The sequence below is a fragment of the Ascaphus truei genome, chromosome 8 (genome assembly GCF_040206685.1).
Source record: "Ascaphus truei isolate aAscTru1 chromosome 8, aAscTru1.hap1, whole genome shotgun sequence".
NCBI classification, from domain to species: Eukaryota; Metazoa; Chordata; class Amphibia; order Anura; family Ascaphidae; genus Ascaphus; species Ascaphus truei.
The window spans coordinates 50,179,676-50,199,679 of record NC_134490.1 but is presented as its reverse complement, the minus strand read 5'-3'; positions in this window follow the sequence as shown (position 1 = coordinate 50,199,679).

The following is a 20,004-nucleotide window of genomic DNA, read 5'->3' as shown; positions in this document are numbered from 1 at the left end:
TGTTTTGACGCGACGGTCACGTCGCCGGGCACTATAAGCGCCGTACTATTGTACTCGTGACGTCACGGCAAAAACAAATGTATTGCCGCCGTCGCGTGCGCTTATAGTAGGAGCGTCGCAACGGAATTCAAGTCAATTTGATTTTTCCAGCGACCGCAGCGTGACGTCACTGTCGCGTCACTGTCACGATAAGCGCACGATATTCCTACATTACTATTTAATTTCTTTGACAGTGGGTTTCAGAAGTTATACTTGCTGGATCCTCTAGTTTGTAAAAACATGGTTTTAAAAACACGAAAGGGACTGTTTTTTTTAAATCTGTATTGCTGCAAAACTAGTGTAAAAAATGGCACCAGCTTCATTAATGTAAAAAAAACCAATGAAAGTAATGGGTTTTTTTTCTTGTGAGAAAACCTGTGCTGGTTTTACTTGTAAAAGTATTGCCCCACTTTAGCAGCTCTAAATCAAAAGGAAAAAAACAAATACACATACATACACACACATACACATACATACACACACATACACATACATACACACACATACACATACATACACACACATACACATACATACACACACATACACATACATACACACACATACACACACATACACATACATACACACACATACACATACATACACACACATACACACACATACACATACATACACACACATACACATACATACACATACACATACATACACACACATACACACACATACACATACATACACACACATACACACACATACACATACATACACACACATACACATACATACACATACACATACATACACACACATACACACACATACACATACATACACACACATACACACACATACACATACATACACACACATACACATACATACACACACATACACATACATACACACACATACACATACATACACACACATACACATACATACACACACATACACACACATACACATACATACACACACATACACACACATACACACACATACACACACATACACATACACACACATACACATACATACACACACATACACACACATACACATACATACACACACATACACACACATACAATTTGGGATAATTTCCCACCCTCCCTGCTGTGATACTTGTGCAAAGACATCCCAGATTCGTATTGAACAAAACAGTCCTGTTTAAGTTTTTATTTGATAAATGTGATGTTGTTTTCCACTCATATTGTACCAGTCATGAGAGTAGATCCTCCAAGTCCATTCAATCTGGCCTACTAATGTGATGTTACTATAGTCTGGGTCCCCCCATGTCCCTCATCTGCCCCCTACCTCTGGCTGCAGCTACGTCTGGCAGCGGAGGCTGGGGGGGAGCATGGGGAGGTTGCGGCAGGCGACCCGGTCGCCGGAGGCTACCAGCGGCTCCCCTTGCAGGGCGCCGCCATCTTGCCTGTGATCGCGCATGCGCGAGATGCCGCACATGCACAGTGTAGGCGTGCAAGGCAGCCATAGCAGGCATAGGTTCTGCAAGGATTACAGCCCCCAGAAAGCTATGGGGCTGCTTCATCACATGGGCCAGCTTAGCCAATAGGACTGACAGGATTCACCGGCTTCCACAATAGATACATTGCACACGCTAAAGCACGCCAGTCGGAGCTGGAAGTCTCGAGACTGACTGCGGGGGACACGGGGTTTACAGAGGCCCCACGCGCTTCCTGAAGGCACTTAAATAAAGTGCCGGGAAAGCGGCAAAGGCCTCTACAAGGCTGTGATCCCAGTGTGCACAGTGCTTCACCACGATCTGTGGTCTGGGACAGGACTGCAGAGTTTGCGACGGGGGGGGGGGGGGGGGCATGACCTCACGCGGCCGGTTCGCCCTCAATGGCTGAACCGCCGGCGGCGGCATGGCCACCCCTCCTTCGCAAACAGTAAACTCAATTTCACTGTCTTTTGAAAATCTGGTAGCACAGCGCGGCTGCACATTCCGCGCGAAGGTACTTACTGGGCCCAGCCCCATTGAGGGGCAGTGCTTGTACTCACAGCGCATGCCTAAACCTCACTGGGACCGCAACCTAAACCTCACTTACCTTGGCTCCGGCGGCTTCTTACACGCGTCACCATGGCAACACGGCGTCAAATTACGCCGCAAGATCATGTATCGTCACTTGCATGGCAACGTGATGTCACGACGCATGGCAACGTGACGTCACGACGCCGGAGCCGAGGTAAGGGGGGGCGGCGGAGAGACGGGAACTGCCGGAAGGAAAAAAGTTTGTGCTCCCCTGTATTATTGTATTGGGTCCTGTCACGGGGTTATCCAACATAGTAGGACTCCGTGCAGGTGGAGGCGCTGTCACCAGAAGGATCCCAGCAGCGGAGGCTCGCCCTCCTGTGAGCTACAGGAAATGCACCACACACACTGTAGCTGCCATATCTCCCAGGGGGTGGGGATAGTGTGCTACAATACCTAAATAAGTCATGTCCGTTAGCTTCCCTGGGTTTACCGGGTATCCTCAAAGCTAAATATATCCAAACACAAAGTTCGTTAGTGATCACATTAGCATACGCATAACTCCATGTGAAGTTAGCACGGCCTTACGTTAGCTTCACATAACATGGCGTTAAGCCGCTCTTACCCAAAGGCGCGATACTCCCATCCAGAGAAGACGAGTGGGAAAGAATCCTGTAAAATAACAATACGATAATTAAATCAGACCTTATACTTATCCTGACCCTGTATCAGACGTATTTCAGGGTCTGGATGTGAGTAACACCACCTTTAATTCTGACCTAACTAACACATCATTATATCCCTGCGGTAATTATAACGGAGCTCTAGAGCCTCTTTTGCGTATCATTAGCTCAAATGTCCATTATAGAAACGCAAGGGCTCGTCACGGCTGAAAACAGCGCTTAACGCATTGTTACTGAGCTTTGAGGATACCCGTTAGCATTTAACAATGTGTTAACTGAAGTATTTTACAGACTTCTGAGGATCCACCCCATAGTAGGAAGACTGTCCCTATAGATGAGAAATATGGTGGGTAAATGTGCATCTATTTTAACTGTTAGACAAATATGTATCAAAAACCTACAGTCGTAACCCATCTGCTAATCCCCATAATGATCAAGGGAAAGATCAGGGGAAAAGAAAAACATTAAGTTCCTGTTCTATGAGACTGAACAATGTGTTTACTTATCCCTTAAACTAGGGGCGCTCAACTCCAGTCCTCAAGCCCCCGCAACAGCTGAGGTTTTCAGGATAGCCCTGCTTCAGCACAGGTGGCTTAATCAGTCCCTGCTTCAGCACAACAGGTGGCTCAATCACTCCCTGAAGCAGGGATATCCTGAAAACCTGACCTGTTGGGGGGGGGGGGGGCTCGAGGAGTGGAGTTGAGCACAAAAACACAAACCACAAATGATTATAGTCAAGAGTATGTATAGGCATGGGTTAAATTACTTATTGTTCAACTCGTGGGCACTTTCAGCACCGAATGAGGATAAAGCAAGAACTATGACTTGCTTATTTATTTAATCCTGTGGCAGATACATAGTGATGTACTGTACAATTCATCTTTAAGTCTGCCCTGGGAAGCATCAGAGCGAGATAAACAAGCGATGCAATGAGAGAAATCAGAGGTTAGAGCGGCAGACACTGCCGAGCTGGGAATCGTTTGCAAGCCAACCCAAGTCCTGTAACATATTAACACTTAACATGGGATTGAAACGAAGAACTTTTACTTTACCTTTTCTTTTCTTGTGAAAGTGCGGTTAAATAGTGACCGGAGAAATAACTACTTGATTTGCAAACCAAAAATGCTTTTTTTTTTTTGCACAAGCAAAGAATGCTTATTCCATTAACAAAGCCATGGAGCAAATCAGATACCCAATAATATAAAGTTACTAAATAAACATGCTGAATTACTTGGGACAGACCAGGTTTGTACAAATCTGTAGAAAAGCCCAACTAGGGGCCTCATGCAGTAAGCAGCGATAAGCCCCTTATCGCCAGCTTCTCGCCAAAAAAGCCTTCTGCGATTCAGTAAGCCCCGAGAAGCTGGCGATAAGAGCAAAAATCGCAGGGGTTTTTTTGCCGGAAAAAAACCCCCAAAAAACGGCACACACGCGGCGATAAGCCACTTTCGCCACCGATCACCAGTTTTTCAATTCTATAAGCCCTGATCAGCTTATCGTGGCTGATCGCCACTTTAGAATTGCGATTTCTTCTCCCAATCATCCTGTAACAAAAAGTTGTCAAGAAGGTGGGGAGAAGCTGCGATGAGCGGCGAGACGGCACTTAGAAAATAAAATGCATGTTTCCTTCATCGGATTGATGCCGGGAGTCTCCGGAGCTGATATCCATTAATATCAGAACCGGAGGCCCCCGGCATGAATCTGATGCATGAGAAATGCATTTACAGGTAACTTTATTACCTTAGCGGCTAACCGCTAAGGCAATGAAGGGGTTAACCCCCCGTGCCATGCTTATTGTGGGTACCGGGGGTGGGTGAAGGTGGTATTTAGTCCTTGGTGGGTGTTTAGGCCTTGCGGGGGGAGGGGTAGCAGGTGGACTTAACCCCTCCAGCTACCCACCCGGTAGGCCTAAATACCCTAAATATCCTTGGGGCTAATACCCACTTTACCTACCCCCGCTACCCACAATACAAAAAAAAACACACAACAGCCCTACTACCCACCTCCTAGGCCCCCAATAAACCATTATAATATCTAATCAACACCAATACACAACCCACCCTCTGTACCCTACATACTGTAAAACCATGATGTATTTTTTACACACACAATTAATACCCCAGGCCAGCCGGGGTCCCCGGTGGTCCCAACGGGTGTCCGCAGGTCCCAAAGTGCACCCCGGGGGGTACCCATGGGTGTCTGGGGGCCTTCGGGTGGTCCCCGTGGGACCCCAATGGGGTCCACGGGTGGTCCCTGCAGGTGTCTGTGGGTCCCCCCCAGTGTGTCTGGGGGCCCTAGGGTTGTTCCCATGGGGATTTGAGGGGCCCTTGGGTGGCCCCTGTGGGTCCCCGGGTCCCCAGTTCTTCCCCACAACTGTCCCCCGTGGGTCCTCAGGTGGTCCCTGTGTGTCCCCGCAGGTCTGAGGTACCAATCCTGTATTTAAAAAAATAAAACATGACATTTCAATAAATACACCCCCTTCCCCCCCCCCCCCAACACATACAGTACAGTAATGGGCAAAATAACTATTATCCAGATATGGATAATAGATTATTTGCCCGTTATTAAACACAACATTAGCAAGCATACATAAAGTAAATAAAACCATTCTACTTACCCCTGGCAATACTGCAGGGCCATATCCTCCATTACCAGAAAAAATACATAGCAGAATACATACTAATGGCCCCTAATCCCTTAATCACCTTAGTGGTTAATAACCGCTATAGTAATTAAGGGGTTAACCCACCCTGCCCCGCTACCCACCGGGAGGCCTAACCACCATTATTTTTTCTGGCAATGGAGGACATGGACCTGCAGTAAGCTGACGAGCACGCCCTTCATATTGCATGGGGTAAGTAGAATGGTTTTATTTACTTTATGTATGCTTGCTAATGTTGGGTTTAATAATGGGAAAATAATCTATTATCCATATCTGGATAATAGTTATTTTGCACAATACTGTACTGTATGTGTTTGGACCACCCGAGGTCCCCCAGACGCCCACGAATACCGCAAGGACCACCCGAGACCCCCCAGACACCCATGGGAACCACCCGAGGGCCCCCAGACACCCATGGGGATGACCATGGGACCCCCAGACACCTGCGGGGACCACCCATGGACCCCATTGGGGCCCGCAGGGACCACCTAGAGGCCCACGGAGCCTAGCGGGGATGACCCGAAGGTCCCCAGATACCCATGGGTACCCCCCAGGGTGCACTGTGGACCTGATGACACCCGTCAGGACCACCGGGGACACCCGCCGGCCTGGGGTAATAATTATGTGTGTAAAAAAATAAATAATGGTTTTATGTGAGGGCACAGGGGGTGGGTTGTGTAGTATTGGTGCCTACTAAATATTTTTAAATTTAAATTTTATGACTAGTGTAGATGAGCAGATGGTCTCCGAAGCATAACCGCGTTGATTTCAGGTCCGGGGACCCCCTGCTTCCAGAGATACAGGCCCCGTTATGGGGTACCAGTATCTCCTATGCATGGAAATGTCTCGCGTCACGTGATCGGGACATTTCCATGCATAAGAGATACAGGCACCCCATAACCGGGCCTGTATCTCGGGAAGCAGGGGGTCCCCGGACCTGAAACCAATGCGTTTCTGCTCCAGGGACCCCCTGCTACAATACACAAGTAATAACATTTACATGTTAAAATATTTTTATTTCCGGCGATATTTTCTCAGAGAGAGGCAGATCTCTCTGCAACAGATACAAGTCGTTGCGTGAACCCTTTTCGGAGGGCAGATCATCTCGGCGCTCGCAATTCGCCATGTTTGGAAATGTTGCTCCACTGGTATTCGGGCCTTCCTGCATACCGTGATAGCAACACGGCCAAAAAAATGGCGATTTCAAAACCCTGCCGATAATTTCTATCGGACTTTACTGCGTGAGGCCCTAAGTCTGAAATAACTGTAGAAAGACAGATCCTAGTGCTTTTAGAGCAGCTCTCTTATGTATCTCCAATATATTGTTGGATCAGGTAAAGTGTCTGAGTCTATATGAAAATGAGGAACAAGTAGCTTAGCTATCAAAGGTGGCCAGTAGACAAACTCTTGGATTTCTGCAGGAAAATGTCCCAATTCAAGTTGAACTAATAGGGGCTTGTACATTAAACCGTGTTCGTGCTGATTCCATTGACTTCAAGTCATTGGAGCCAATTCTCGTAGCTCCAAAGTATGACAAACCGCTTCTCAAGTGTCCGTTATAAGCGGATTGGCATGCGTTGCTATTCTGTAAGCCCTTGTTGCATGTCCAATCCGTGAAGTGGTTTCGCTCTGGTTTTACCAATCCGTTGGGGGGGAAAAGCCTCCAACTTGAATTTTTTTTTTTTTTTTTTACAACTGCTATTTTCGTAGCTCCGTTATGCAAACCACTTCTAAAAATTCCAATTGTTTAAAGCCACCTCAAGGGGTGACAAGATTGGTATGGCGAGTTACATCCAGAGCCTGAAATATGGGTTTGGCTGAGAGAGCAAAACCCATAAGTCAGACTGGGGATGGAGTTAGCACCTCATGTCATTCTGCTTCCAAAGCACGTGCAATACGGGTGGTTTGCCACTTATTTTGGATGTGGTTTCAAAGATGCGGTTTGCAATAGAGAATAGGGTTTTTTCTCACATTTCATTCCGCTACTTCTGAAAAGGTCAGACCGTGCAGTTTAGCAATGACAACTGGTGAGCTACAAAAATAGGCCCCATAGTCTCTTAGTTTAAAGAGGGTATGCAACAAATTGTGAATTCACAGCAATCTGCATGTTTTGCATGTTCCCTTTTATTTTATATCATACCACAGAGAGATTCACCCAATCAAGGTTTTTATATCACGGAATGTACCCATCAGTGTGATCTATTCGCTTCCTCCCTTAAAAAGTACAAATTCAAAGGTGTCAATGTCTCATTCAAAATAAAAGGGTTAATGCGGCTTCGTTAACTAAAAGATTATTGGCCAACTTGACTAAGAAGTGCTGTTCTACCAGACACTTTCCTTGTTGGAAGACACCACCTTATGGAGCCATTCAAGTGACTGGGCCATATTTAGTATTTACTAAGTGGTGTAAGGCAATTTAGACACCTCCTGCGCTGGAAGATGCCTTACAACCAAGTCAAATGGAAGGTGTGATATGGAGTAACACTGCTTAGTTGATAATGTCTTCTATATTAAACCCCAGCTTGCATGTTTATTCAGTATATCACCTATTACTTAAACAGTTGAGAAAAGTACACTTTTACATTGCTTATTATTTAATCACAGTAGGATGAGATAATCAAACTACTTATCTCAGTGTAACATTGAGTGTTGGTGACAAAGGCACGAATTACCCTCACAGACTTGTGTATTGTGATCAATCATATTAACGACTGTCACACTACCTCCCCGTGCAGCAAGAACGGTGGTATTTGTGACCCCCTCCCGATTTCTCTGCTTTAGCAACATTTCCATGCTAAACCCTTATAGTTATTAAACTCTGAGAGACATAATCCGGCATAAAACTGTACTGTGTTTTAGGAGACTCTAATGGGGTTGCAGTAAAAGCATCACGTTGAATAAAGGGAACATTTTACTGGTCAAAATAACTTGCAGTGAACCCATTGCACTTGGTCTCTTGGATAACTCTGCTATGAGTTCCTAAAGCCATGTTTTTGTAATGAGGAATAAAAGGTCAGTTACCACTATTCAGCTTGTATATTGTTTTACACTGAGCCCTTTCGTTGGCCTCTCAGAGGGACTGTTTAGTTTGTATTAGACTCTAATAAAGTCCAGGTGTGTGAGACAAACTGAATAATTTAAACCTGATGGTTCAGAATAGTTAAAAAATAATGTGGTACATTCCTAGGTCTCTGTATTTAATTTATTGTTCACCTTGGTTACTACTTACATTTATTGGGCTGTTTTGGGGGGGGGATTTATTAGGCACTACATGCAACAGCGTTATCGCTTGTAACTGACTATCAGCAGAATAGAAAACATATTTTCTTAGTGAGACTTATCCTAATTAGTAAGTTGTTTCAGTGCTGAAACAAAACAGGGCAAAGGAAAGTCCTCCGAATCCTGATTTTTATGTCCCCCTCACTTTTCTAGTGGCCTGCAGATGGCCTCCAGTTATAAAGCGGTTAATCCCTAAATACGAAGCATTACATCACATGCACAGCTACACCGATGGCAGTTACTTGTCGTTGTTTGCAAACTCACAAACATGGGTTTGTTTGATAATGAGAAGTTTAATACAGTACATGCCTGTACAGCGCAGAGTATGATCATACACAAACATTGGCCATTAGACACTCTGCCAGGGGAGGGCCCAACCAGGCTTTCAATAAATTTTAGATTTCTTTGTTTAACATAGGTTTCTAGGCAGAATATAATGACATCACACCCCAGCATTCCCTGTACACGAGGGGATAATTCTCTTCTAAACCAATCAAGTTACAAGTCTTCTTTTCTATCCCAGACTGACTCCAAAGATCAATTAATCTACCCAAAACTGGTTCCTTTTAGCTGACCAAAACACTTGAGTGTTTGAGCAACGAGGCACAGTCCATATCCCCCCCCCCCCCCCCCCTCTGGAGCAAAGTTCACTCTTGCATCAACACGCATACTAACATATAACACACACAAAGACAAGATGGATTCCGCACACTAACAATTTCCTCTCCATAACCCCCCCCCCCCCCCCACCCCCAGTCATTTTCAGTAATTTCAACTGTATATTCATTTCAGCAATATGACTCTGTCATACTGCTATTGTGTTACCTGGTGTCACTTAAAGCTTTTTAGGGGGTCGTTTATTTTACTTTTTTCTACATTGCATTATGACACTTAATTTTAATGAACACTCATCTTCCCCCAAATATCTTCTTCTTTTCAGAGCATTTCAAATTGAAGGTCCCCTCAAGCTGTTCCTCTTGGCATAATGATTGTAGGGATATAAGGGAAGGAGACCACATACACATGGAAGATTACATATTATAGTCAGTTGCAATGAAAAATAGCAGCTGTCCTCTTTAAATCTTTCATCCAAACTCAAATTGCTAAATATATTAATAAAATGTTTTACCAGGAAGTAATACATTGAGAGTTACCTCTTGTTTTCACGTATGTCCTGTACAAGTTACATTAAATGAACATAGGTTATACAATCAATACACATACATTTCATGGACAGCTAGAGACATGATTATGGGCGTATGTAACATTTACAGACAAGATTGTGTTTGAAGAGGCAAAAACCGGGACAAATGTCGAGCATTCGCAGTCAGCACTTGCTGATAGCGCATGCGCGAATGGCGCTTGCCGATTGCACATGCGCACGAGCGGCCGGCAAGTGCCGATCACGCAAGCACAGCATAGAAAACCTGGACAGAGGCTTAAAAACCAGGACCATCCCGGCTAAACCGGGATGTCTGGTCATCCTACTGCAATGTGCTGTGTTAGGAGAGTTAGGATAGGCCTGCAATGTGCTGTGTTAGGAGAGTAGGATAGGCCTGCAATGTGCTATGTTAGGAGAGTTAGGATAGGCCTGCAATGTGCTGTGTTAGGAGAGGTAGGATAGGCCTGAAATATGCTGTTTTAGGAAAGGTAGGATAGGCCTGCAATGTGTTGTGTTAGAATAGGTAGTACAGGCCTGCAATGTGCTGTGTTAGAAAAGGTAGGATAGACCTGCAATGTGCTGTGTTAAGCTGTGTTTATAGTAAGGGCTACGGCGACAGCGACACGACCGCGTGATGTCAGCCATCGTTGTTGTAATAGCGTTTCCTGCTTATAGTGCAGAAGACAAGAGAGGGCAACTGGGAGGCGTGGCAGAGGCGTGCCCATGAGCAGTTCGCCGTCATTAGTTGAACTGCTCACGTGCCGCTGACGTCATGCGCCGAACGCTGAGGAAGTCCAAATCGTTTGACTTCCACTGATCTCAACTGCGAGTCATCAGCCGTCTCGCACCCACTATGGGCACCCGCGATGGACTGCATGCACTTGCTATGGCGCTGCGCAACGTTGCAGTCGCCCTAACTTTAAATGCAGCCTTTGCCTGCAATGTGCTGTTAGAACAGGTAGGATAGGCCTGCAATGTGCTGTGTTAGAAGAGGTAGGATAGGCCTGCAATGTGCTGTGTTAGGAGAGGTAGGATAGGCCTGCAATGTGCGGTGTTAGAAGAGGTAGGATAGGCCTGCAATGTGCTGTGTTAGGAGAGGTAGGATAGGCCTGCAATGTGCTGTGTTAGAAGAGGTAGGATAGGCCTGCAATGTGCTGTGTTATGAGAGGTAGGATAGGCTTGTAATGTGCTGTGTTATGAGAGGTAGGATAGACCTGCAATGTGCTGTATTAGAAGAGGTAGGATAGACCTGCAACGTGCTGTGTTAGGAGAGGTAGGATAGGCCTGCAATGTGCTGTGTTATGAGAGGTAGGATAGGCTTGTAATGTGCTTTGTTAGAAGAGGTAGGATAGACCTGCAATGTGCTGTATTAGAAGAGGTAGGATAGGCCTGCAATGTGCTGTGTTAGGAGAGGTAGGATAGGCCTGCAATGTCCTGTGTTAGGAGAGGTAGGATAGGCCTGCAATGTGCTGTGTTAGGAGATGTAGGATAGGCCTGCAATGTGCTGTGTTAGGAGAGGCCCTGCCTCAAGGAACTTACAATCTATATGGCCGGGTAAGTTTAAACATTGGGTACAGGGGATTAAAGGGCTGGTAAGTTTCAGATTGGGGGACATCGCCCACCAAAATGGGCTATGTGTGCTTGAATTAAATGTAACATAAGAAAATAAACTTGCAGCAAAGACACTGAACTTCAGTGTTCTCACATACCTAACGCAGGCTCCAGACTTTATCATGAACGCCTCTCTAGAGGAGGCCATTGGGATTTCCTAGAAACTTGTTTGGTGTGACAGTGGCTAGAAAACAGTATGTAAAAAAACAGCGACCCAACAGAGGACATTGTTCTTTATAGGTAATTTTATATATCTAATGAAGACAAATTTGCCAGATGTTTAAAAAAAAGAGTCAGGTATGTGGAACTGCCCCTTTAAACCTTTCATAGTTCGGGGGGCCTGCAATCCATCACTAAACTTCTGGCAGCGAAAAGGTGAACAGGGAACACAATTCTAATATTGGAGATAGCCGAGTCCTGTTAAACAATGTGTAAAGCAGTGATCAGGCTAAGAGATGTTTAGAGCTACAACCATCAAACAAGGGATCCACCTCTCTGCCAAAGCTGTGTACATTAATAATGAACTGTTATTCGATTCCCCAGTAAGGCTGATATTTTTGAAGTTGAAAAAAAATATGCCTTTTCTATAATATTATCTTGTGTGCCTATGAAAAGCAGAGAGAGAATGGAAAATGTCTTCAATCCGAAACTGCTAAAGGGGTTCTGCAGAAAGTATACAAAAATGAAGGGGTGTTTCAACTGTGAATTAACCCTTACCTGAGGATGATGCAATCTTTCCTTTCTTCCATCTACCTTGTTATTTCTTATGGATTTATTTTCATAAAAAAACATTTGATCAGTGAACAGTGCTCCCCGGAAAAAAAAGGCCAGTAAAGGGGTGAGCATACTGTCCACTACAGGGGTAGCCAACTCCAGTCCTCAAGAGCTACCAACAGGTCAGGTTTTCAGGAAATCCCAGCTTCTGCACAGGTGGCTCAATCAGTGGCCCAGTCGAAGCCACCTGTGCTGAAGCAGGGATATCCTGAATACCTGACCTGTTGGTAGCTCTTGAGGACTAGAGTTGGCTACCCCTGTTCCACTACATGGAAGGTCCTTTGAGGGAAATTTGGTAGGAGATTGAGAGAAATCGCTTTTATCTTCCACTCTTAACTTTTACAAGAGAATCAGCAGGAAAGGGTCAAATAATTCAGCTTTCAGTGAGTCTTACTGATAATTTGGGATAAATACTAGGTTTATTTGCAGGTTTATGACCTTTTGTGTACCAACGTTCTATATAAATATTGTAGTACATTAGCATTACCCCAAAGGAGATGTCTGTGCTTATTACACCATTCTTTATTAGACTAATCTGAATCCTGTGTCGGGAGCTGCACTCTCTAAGGACAGTATATTATTTAAATGTTATTGGTTTTAAGAGGTGTTATTTGCGCTTGTTTATTTCTTCACTATTTTATTAGTCTAAAGATGGAAATATTTGATCACACTTCTTCATGTAACAGAGCAACTTTTACTGCGTCACCCATACTGCATTCAAATAATTTTACGACAAACCATATCAATGGAAGAGATACTTAATTCTCTCTAGATAATCATTTCCGGATAGCACTCAGTTTGTGGCGCTTCCAAAGCTATCTTCACCTCTTCACATTTTCATATGTCCTTAATAACCTCTATAGCCATCAAGGTCATAAGACCAAGATAAGTGGACTGAAATAGTCAGTAAGGTTTATGAGATCACTGATTTTTAGATGAGTGACATTATTTTCCAATGAGTACTTTATTTTATCCTCTTTAACACGACTCCGTTAAGCATTTCTTCTGTTATGTTATGTTATGCTGTTTTATGCCCAGTGATTTTTTTAGACAGAGAAACAGCAAGCAGTGGAAAGACGAAGCCATTCGAGTTAACACTGGCCTCCTGCCTTTTGTTGTTTGCACGTTTTTGTCTAAACAAGATGATTCGATGACAAAAACAAGAACTTGGGTTTCTTACTCATATTCCACGGGGAATTCAGCCCAGATGAGTATCCAGGGGGCTGTTTTCCAACATTCCCAGAGCTCCAGCAAAAGAAGCAAGGGAAGCCAAAAAATCCTTTCCAAAGCCTTTATGTTCAACTCACTGCAGTGTTTAGCAATATGCTGCTTCTAATCCATTGCAGGAGTTCAACACAGCGTGTGTCGTTTTATGTCTGGTTTATTCTTATGAAACCACACTGCACAGCATCAGGAGAGAGAGAAAAAATATTTGCAGCTTTGTACATGCAGGATCCTGACCAGAGACAGAACAGACTTTGGTGTCGAGAGCATTATCTGTCTTATTTGATTGTTTTTTCTCATTTTTATTTTATTTGGAACACCTGTGTACAACAACGCACTTTTCTGGAGCTCTTTAAAAAGTTTGGCTTTGCTAAAATAAGGAAAGAAGCAGCTCATGTTTAGTGGAAAATGTACCCAGAAAATGAACATTCATTACTATGTACACACTCCCAGCCCCCCAAACAGCCTCAACACACAATCCTTAGGCGCCTGCTGCAATAACCCATGTACATGAAACAACTCCAGTTATGAAGCTCTAATATTGAGGTGCTTTGCTTCTGATTTGGGCTGATGTAGCAATAGGAGTGCAAAATAAGGGACAACTTTTGCTTTGGTGCAAAAGCGTATTTGGACAAATGTTATTCATTTTTCTTTTTTTTGCTCCCTTTTTTTTGTGCTTAGATACATAGTACATTTCAAGACAATGTGATACAGTACATCGTATTCCAGTGGTTACAATAACATCATGGCTTTACTGATGACACCATTTCTTGATTTTATAAGCCATTGGATATACCCTTGTATCTTCCCCCCCACTTTTTTTAAATTTTATTCTTTAATAGAACCAAGTTCAGTTATTTCATCCATTCTACAATGAATAGTTTTGACAGGTAAACACCAAATAAGGCTAATTCTTAATAGTTGCTCTAAGTTTCTATAAATTAGGCTGATAGCATAAACTAGACAGGTAAGAGAGACAGCTGGGCTCAAGTCCTTTTAGGTTATGGACACGTCGTAGCTCTAGGTGTCAATCATCTCAGGAGCTTAGTTTAGCACACTGTCCAATCATCTCAGGAGCTTGGTTTAGCACACTGTCCAATCATCTCAGGATCTTGGTTTAGCGCACCATCCAATCATCTCAGGAGCTTAGTTTAGCACTCCCTCCACTCATCTCAGGAGCCTGGTTTAGCACACCATCCAATCATCTCAGGAGCTTGGATTAGCACACGGGCCACTCATCTCAGGAGCTTAGTTTAGCACACCCTCCAATCATCTCAGGAGCTTTCCTTAGCACACCTTCCAATCATCTCAGGAGCTTGGTTTAGCACACCCTCCAATCATTTCAGGAGCTTGGTTTAGCACACCCTCCAATCATTTCAGGAGCTTGGTTTAGCACACCCTCCAATCATCTCAGGAGCTTGGTTTAGCACACCCTCCAATCATTTCAGAAGCTTGGTTTAGCACACCCTTGAAACCATTTCAGGAGTTTGGTTTAGCACACCCTCCAATCATTTCAGGAGCTTGGTTTAGCACAGTGGTGCGCAAACTGGGGGGCGCGCCCCCTTGGGGGGGCGCAAGATTATGTAGGGGGGGCGCAGGCTGCGTGCGGGGAAACCTGGGGGCGGGCAGAGCTGTGCCAGAAGCTCCGTGCAGAGGTTGCTTCCAGTTCTCTGCTGTGTCTTGCAGAGGGGGCGGGGCCTTGCAGAGGGGGCGGGGCCTTCCCTGCACACAGACAAGCCCTTCTCCTCCTCCTGTCTTTTACCCGGCCGTTTTCAGCAGCACATGGGGGGACCGGAGCAGGTTTAGTTACTCCCTCCGTGTGTGTGTGTGTGTGTGTGTGTGTGTGTGTGTGTGTGTGTGTGTGTGTGTGTGTGTGTGTGTGTGTGTGTGTGTGTGTGTGTGTGTGTGTGTGTGTGTGTGTGTGTGTGTGTGTGTGTGTATATGTAGAAATGTGTGTGTATATGTAGAAATGTGTGTGTATATGTATGTGTGTGTGTGTGTTTTGTATGTATATGTGTGTGTGTATATGTATGTGTGTGTGTGTGTGTATATATGTGTGTGTGTGTGTATCTATATATGTATGTGTATGTGTGTGTGTATATATAAAGTATGTGAATGTGTGTGTGTGTGTGTGTGTGTGTGTGTGTATATCTATATATATATATATGTGTGTGTGTGTGTGTGTTTGTGTGTATATATATATGGATTGTTGTGTGTGGATGTGTGTGTGTGTGTGTGTTTGTGTGTATATATGTGTGGATGTGTGTGTGTGTGTGTGTGTGTGTGTGTGTGTGTGTGTGCGCTGTGCCTGTTGGTTGTCTGTGGGTGTGGGTGTTGGGATTGAGTGTTGTGTGTGTTGGTGGTGATTATGTGAGTGTTGGTTGTGACTGTGTGTGTGTAGTGATTGAGTGTGTGCTGTGTTGGTTGTGATTTGAGTGTGTGTTGTGTGTGTGTGTGTTGTGATTGAGTGTGTGTGTTGGTTGTGGGTGTTGTGATTGAATGCAGCGTTGCACAAACTGAGGGGGGGACGCCCCAGGCGCAAGATTATTTAGGCGGGGCGCGTGCAGAAAAAAAACCTGGTTGCGCAGGCGAAAAAGATGTGCGCGCGCGGGCGGCCAAATAGAATAGTGCAGGTGGGGCCACGTGATTCGGAGGTACGCGGAGGAGCACGCCCCAGCGCTGTGATGTCAAACGCCCCTCCCTCCGGTGTCTGCCTACAATAGCGCTGTGGTCCTGCTCTCCTCCGCTGGCAACCTGCCTAGCTGCGATCCTCTTCATGTGAGAGGTTAGGCTGCCACTATATCAATCACACTATGAATGTACAGAAATAATAAAAAAAAGTGTAAACACTTCCCCGCTCGTGCTTGCAAAATTATGCAGGACACCCTGTGCTCATGCTTGGAGAGTTGGTGATGTCACCGCTCTCAGCGGCAGTGTGGACGCAGCCTAATTTTGCAACAACGAGCTGTTGAAGTATGTAAGTATTTAGGCTGCGCTTATAGTGCCGGCGACGCGACGTCGCCCGAAAACAAATGCATTGTCGCCGCCGCCTCGTGCGCTTATAGTAAGCGTGACGTGGCAACGTGATTTTTTGAAGCCGGCAATATTTGATTTCTAAGGGGCTGTCGCCTCATGTGACAGCCCCTGAACCAATCAATGGCCTGGTCGCCCACGCCGCCGCCGCAAAGCGAAATACAACTTTCGCTAGCGGCGACGGGTGACGTCGCGGGCACTATACGCGCGGCCTTAGACATATTTGTATTTACATTGTATACCGTTTAATAAAGGGTTTTTTTTCATGGGATTTTGATTACATCAGGCAGGGGGGCCCGAGAAATTTCATGGATAAAAAGGGGGGCTCGGCATAAAAAGTTTGCTCACCCCTGGTTTAGCACACCCTCCAATCCTCTCTGGAGCTTTTCCTAGGACCCCCTTATGCACATACAAATAGCTACCACTGCATCTTATGAACTCATGCTGGAGTAGCAGAAATGGAAGCTCCCTAACCTACAGTACACATCTTAGCACACACACAAAAACTTTAATACTTACAGCTGATCTTACAGAACCCAGAAACTTGTAGTGTATCTACTAAACAGGCAGGGTTGAAGGTTATGTCATACATTTGTAGAACAAGAGAATACAGGTTACCAGAGAGGTATGGACATATCTGCGATAGTGCAGATCAGGGCACTATTGCTCAGAAATTCCCTTTAAAGTCAATAGAAGTTTAACAGTCCATGCGATAGCGCCCCTACTGGTATTATCAAAGTTTAATGAATAACCCCCATAGTGTCGGATTAGATTTCCCTGGCTGTCCTTGGCCAATCTGAACTGCATTACTCAGACAGTAATACTTTGTGACAATATTATAAATGCTGGTCAATGGAATCTATGTACCAAGGCAAAAATTCTGAGGCCAAAAAACTGCCTGGGTGTATTAAAAAAACAATTACGATGGAAGCAATAAGATGTATTTTCTTTGATACATATATCGTGTAAAACTGCAGCATATAGACCCCAGTGTGCTGTCTTCTGTGTAAGTAAACCAGGGAAGGAGCGGATCAGTCACTCTCCAATCATAAGACTATAGGGGTGGTATGATACACTAGCTAATGTGCATTGTTTGTGCAACACAGCTGAAATACTTGTATTTTTAAAATATCCTATAAAAACAAGTGCATATAAAGAAAGAGCCGGACTGATTAGCAAGAGGGGAAATTAAAAGCAACATAAGCTCCCTAATTACAGGCAGACATAATTTTTGGAGGTATTATTTGTAAGCCGAGCACACTTCCTTTCTGAAACTGATCCAACCCAAATGTGTTACTCATTCTGCTTTGGAAGAAACAGTGAAAGTATTTTTTTTTTGTGATTAAGCCTCATTCATTTCAGGCTTCTCATGCCTCTGGCAGCACTTTATATAGTTCACGTACAAATACGCCTTGCGTTCGGGATACAAATTCTTACTTTGCGTCTTTTTATCTGTAATTCTTTGAAGATCACGTGACAGTTTGATTTGCTTCCTTGTTTTCAGCTTCTCGCTGTTTGTATAACTATCAATACCTTTTGCAAGGTCTGTTTATTTTTGCATTTGTGAATATGCATGTGGCTGTAGGAATAAACCAAGTTTTCTGTGGAAATTTCTACTACAAAGGTCATAGGGATGTTAAAGGAGCAATCCAAGACAGCAAATTTCTTTAAAAAGTGTTTTTTGTTTTGTTTTGTTTTTTAATGATAGAATTGAAGCAGGGGGTATCCGGAGCAGAACCCCATTAAGTTCACCTCCGGGAACCCCCTACTTCTGAAGATACTAACCTCTGAAGTAGGTGCCGGTAGCTCAAGAACAAGTGATAGACAGCACTAAAGACTGTAGAACAATGACTACGTTTTGGGTGCAATAGGAACAAGGAGGACCCAGGCTCCCCCTACAACAATAACATAACACAACCATTGTTCCAGCACTCTCAAAATGTAAATGCCAAAGTGAAAATATTTAATGTGCGTACCTGACAATAATAAACTTGGAGATATGTCAGATAAGCGGAAAAAAGATGTCAGCGGACCCTGAAAAAAGTAGGGAGAACAGGCACAGGGAGTGCACAAAATGAAGAATAAGGTAGAGGAGGGTAGTAGGGGGGCAACGTTTCAGGGGGGAAATCACCTTCCTCAGGCCCGTTCCCTCAGGTCCAAATGGACCATAAGGTACTTCCCTGCACCCTGTATCCACAACCAACAAAGAAGCCCCGGTGAAAGTGTAGCAAACAATTGTCCAAACGCTAGAGAATATGCTCAGTATTCAAAGTCCAAAAAACCAGCGAGAGTATAAGCTCAAATAGGCACATAGAATAAAAGTCAAACCGTCTCTCTCTCCATTTTTTCCCCTCCTCCTGCTGAGCAGCCCCACTGATTTTTTTGGACTTTGAATACTGAGCATATTCTCTAGCGTTTGAATGTATGTAATTTTATTTTTATCGTTTTTTTGATTGGATTTTTCTTTTTTTATATTTTTCATTGCCCATTGACTGCTAATGTATTAATCCAGGGGTGAGCAAACTTTTTATGCCGAGCCCCCCTTTTTATCCATGAAATTTCTCGGGCCCCCCTGCCTGATGTAATCAAAATCCCATGAAAAAAAACCCTTTATTAAACGGTATACAATGTAAATACAAATATGTCTAAGGCCGCGCGTATAGTGCCCGCGACGTCACCCGTCGCCGCTAGCGAAAGTTGTATTTCGCTTTGCGGCGGCGGCGTGGGCGACCAGGCCATTGATTGGTTCAGGGGCTGTCACATGAGGCGACAGCCCCTTAGAAATCAAATATTGCCGGCTTCAAAAAATCACGTTGCCACGTCACGCTTACTATAAGCGCACGAGGCGGCGGCGACAATGCATTTGTTTTCGGGCGACGTCGCGTCGCCGGCACTATAAGCGCAGCCTAAATACTTACATACTTCAACAGCTCGTTCTTGCAAAATTAGGCTGCGTCCACACTGCCGCTGAGAGCGGTGACATCACCAACTCTCCAAGCATGAGCACAGGGTGTCCTGCATAATTTTGCAAGCACGAGCGGGGAAGTGTTTACACTTTTTTTTATTATTTCTGTACATTCATAGTGTGATTGATATAGTGGCAGCCTAACCTCTCACATGAAGAGGATCGCAGCTAGGCAGGTTGCCAGCGGAGGAGAGCAGGACCACAGCGCTATTGTAGGCAGACACCGGAGGGAGGGGCGTTTGACATCACAGCGCTGGGGCGTGCTCCTCCGCGTACCTCCGAATCACGTGGCCCCACCTGCACTATTCTATTTGGCCGCCCGCGCGCGCACATCTTTTTCGCCTGCGCAACCAGGTTTTTTTTCTGCACGCGCCCCGCCTAAATAATCTTGCGCCTGGGGCGTCCCCCCCTCAGTTTGTGCAACGCTGCATTCAATCACAACACCCACAACCAACACACACACTCAATCACAACACACACACACACAACACACACTCAAATCACAACCAACACAGCACACACTCAATCACTACACACACACAGTCACAACCAACACTCACATAATCACCACCAACACACACAACACTCAATCCCAACACCCACACCCAC